The sequence below is a fragment of the Monodelphis domestica genome, chromosome 2, assembly GCF_027887165.1.
Source record: "Monodelphis domestica isolate mMonDom1 chromosome 2, mMonDom1.pri, whole genome shotgun sequence".
Taxonomy (NCBI): Eukaryota; Metazoa; Chordata; class Mammalia; order Didelphimorphia; family Didelphidae; genus Monodelphis; species Monodelphis domestica.
The window spans coordinates 524,737,940-524,741,538 of record NC_077228.1 but is presented as its reverse complement, the minus strand read 5'-3'; the positions used below and the strand labels follow the sequence as shown (position 1 = coordinate 524,741,538).

The following is a 3,599-nucleotide window of genomic DNA, read 5'->3' as shown; positions in this document are numbered from 1 at the left end:
TCCCCTATCCTATGGGCCATCTGGTGATCATTAAAACTGTCAATAAATTAAAAGCAACAACTCGTCAGGAAAATTCCAGGCGAAACCACCAAAAGGTTTTTTTTTTCCTCTTAAGTGTGGGAAAAACTAACAAAATTGGAATTTTCAGCTTTTATCCAAGCTAGAACATTAAATAGAATCACTTTAGCCTCATTTCCATTTTTTTAATTATTATTTTTGGTTCTTTGGGGATGAGCCACATGACAGAGGGGGGACTTTTCTTCTCTTGGTCTCCTGGAGAGGCTTCCTTTTCCCTTTCACCTTTGCCACTAAGTGCTTCCAGAGGAGACCCTGGGGGGTTCCCCCTCCCCTAGTCTTTCTCTTCCCCGTGGGTGATGACATAGCACAGGTTCTTATAGTCGAGATTGCCGCGCACATCTGGAGGGAAAGCTGTAAACATCTGCTTGATCTAGAAAATAAATGTGAGAAACAGAGATGAGGTGGGGAGGAGGGAGGAGAAGAACCCCAGATCCCCTCCAGCTGGCCTCCTGCTGGACAAAGACGGGCCTTGTCCAGTGGCGTTCAAGCAAGAGTTGTGCTCAGAACCCTGCCCAAGTGCACTGAAGCCTCCTCCCTCCCTTGTGAGCTCAGGGGAGCTGCTGGCTCTCTGCCCCCACTTGGGCCCTGACCAGACCTTCCTTCTTTCCTTCCTTCCTTGGATAACTTTGCCTTCTGCCTTTTCATTCCAGAGTCGCCGAGCATCACAGCACCCAAGGATTGGTAGGAACCACCGAGGCCAGCCAATCCCCTTCCCTTCCTTGGACTCGGTCCCTTTGTCAGGGAAGGAAAATAACGCCGTTCCTCTTTCCACTCCATAACATGGATGAGGAATGATTCTTTGGAATCCCTACCTTCAAGAAGCTTACAGTCTGGGGGCAGCTGGGAGGCCCGTGGATAGAGCACCAGGCTGGGAGTCTAGAGGACCAGGGTTCAACTCTAGCCTCAGACACTTCCTAGCTGTGTGACCTTGGACAAGTCACTTAATCCTGTTTGCTGAGCCCTTGCCCTTAAAGAACAGAAAGCAAGGGTAGGAAAAAAAAATAAAAAAGGAAAGGGGAGGAAAGGAATCTGGGAACATTAAGAGAATGAAAGAGATGAATTAGGAAACCACTGCAACTGCCCAGGTGGGAGGTCATGAGGCTTAGATTAAGGCACTGCAGATGGGACTGGACAGGATGGGAGAGGTAGTCACTCAAGCCAAAGAGCGTTTATTAAGCGCTTACTATGTGCCAGGCACTGGGCTAAGTGCTAGGCATCAAAGAAGGGCAGAAATGGTCCCTGTGACTTCCAGGGGGTTACAGTCTAACAGAAGAACCATTGCAGAGCCATCTTGAGCCACAGCAAGGGCAGGTTCCTGGGGTATCCCCAGGCTGCTAAATTTAGAGCATCCTCACTAACGGTGCTTGGGGTCCTCTCGGGAGCTTCTCGACCGCCCCATCCTGCTTCCATCTTCCTTGGGCAACCTCCCCAGCCAAGGACTCCATTCATGCTCCTCACCATGGCACAGTTTGGAGTATTATTCCCAGGTTTTAAAAATCCTATATATGGCTGTGGAGGTAGAAAAAAGAGGAGCTGGTGACAGATGGGGAGGGAGGAAGTCAAGAAGACGTGGAGGTACCGAATGAGAGGAAGGACAGTTTTTCTCTAGAGAAGATGAGAGCTTGGCTTTATACATCCCTAAACCAAGACTGGGGGGAAGAGGGCAAACAAATAGCTCATGCAACCTAGAAAGGACAGACCCAAGGTCTTATCTTCCTTCCCTTCCCTTCCCTTCCCTTCTCCAGCTTCCATATTTGGTAGGAGAAATTTCTCCCAATGTCACAGAGAAATGAGCTGCAGCGTAACAAAATCAATCCCAAGATTCCACATGGTAAAAAAAAAAGCAAAAGTTCTATATTGTCAGCCAGAAGACCCAAGTTCAAATTCTTCCTGTAACACAGTACTGAGGCAACTTGGATGAGTCACTTCTTCTCTGCACTTCAGGTTCCTCATCTATAAAATGAAGGTGTTGTACTTGATGGCTTTTGAGGTTCTCCATATGTCTAGATCTATGATTGCAAGCCTAGAACAAATCCCGATCTTGTGACACCTGGTCCAAATTTATTTTTGACTCAACTGCAAAACTCACTTTTTGGGGTGAAGGAAAACAGGGCTTCATCCTGAGAGGAAGGGACCTTGAGAGGTCATCAAGTCCATCCCCCAGCCTCAGGGGAGGATTTATATCACTAAGACAGAAAATGGTCTTACCTCTTCTTCACTGAACCTGTCTGCTTGGGTCATGAGCTTTTCTTTGATGCTGTTAAAGCAAAAAAAAACAAAAACAAAAACAAAACAAAACAAAGAAAATTACTTTATTTCACATCAGGAAACAATCAGGTCCTGGCTCCTTGGCTATGTTCCCTTCCCTCAGCCTCAGTTTCTTCTTTTGTAAAACACAGGGAACAAACTGGACATTTTCTAAATTGTCTCTCGGCCCGGGTTCTAGGGATTATTCCCAAGATGGTTTCATAAAGCCACGTTCTAGTCCATGCCGTGGCCAGAGACCCACCCCTCTTCCCCCCTACCATGGCTTCCTGCACAGTGAGGACACCGGCCACATTTAGAAACAGCATCAGGGATTTATCTCCTTCTTCCCCCATGTTGTTTATTACCAAAGTTATTTGCCTTGAAACAGAATATTGTTTTCTCCAATTTGGCTTCTGCTTCTTATTCCCCAGGGTAACAAGCTACAGATGAGCAGTTCTCCCAGTTAGCAACGGCTCTGTCTGCCCCTACAGCCTCCCTCATTCTGGAAAATCTGCAACGTCATGAATCTTAAAAGGTTAGAGCTGGAGGAGACCTTTACGGCAAAATAGGAAACTGAGGTAGAGAGAGGGGAAGTGTCTGAATCAAAGGGTTTCCCTCATTTCTCAGCTTTCAGAGATGTTCCCGCTTGGAAGGAAGGCTGCTAGAATGTTACGGCAGCACCCTCCTTCAAGGCAGATGGAAAGAGTGAGAAATGATGCCCAGAAGGTGTTCCCACAAACCCCTTTGAGACCCTGAGCCATGTGTAGGGTAAGGGTAAGATTAGAACCCAGCCCCCTAGCACTCAAATATTAGATGATTTTACCTCCAGTCATTTGTTCTTCTGCTTGTCCTGGAGTCAGGAAGATCTGAGTTCAAATCTGGCCTCAGATACTTACTAGTTACATGACCCTAGGCAAGTCATTTAACCCTGTTTGCCTCAGTTTCCACATCTGTTAAATAATCTGGAGAAGGAAATGGCAAACCACTCCAGGATCTTTGCCAAGAAAACACCAAATGGGGTCATGAAGAGTCAGACAGGACTGAAATGACTGAATAGCATTTGTTCTTCCTAACTCACACAGTCATTAAAAATTATCCCTCTTCTTCATACCAAGATCTTCCTCCACAGTTTCTTCAGTAGGTCTACAAAGGGCTCCTGCCCTACCTCCCCACGTCAGATCCAGTCCTTTAGCCAACCAAAACACATAAACGTCTGGCCTTGGTTTTCTCTTTCTGAAGTTTTTGACACTCAAGATGCACTGAGGGTCCCTGGG

The 3,599-nt window shown here is 46.7% G+C and overlaps 1 non-coding gene across 1 annotated transcript; it reads right to left on the bottom strand.

Moving 5' to 3' along the window:
• Positions 1–293: 293 nt before the first annotated feature.
• LOC100028046 (uncharacterized) lies at positions 294–3,573 on the bottom strand. The gene is made up of 2 exons (XR_008916873.1): positions 2,287–3,573; positions 294–448 (listed from the first exon to the last, which is right to left on the bottom strand). It is a non-coding gene; the product is annotated as an uncharacterized LOC100028046 (transcript).
• Positions 3,574–3,599: the final 26 nt, after the last annotated feature.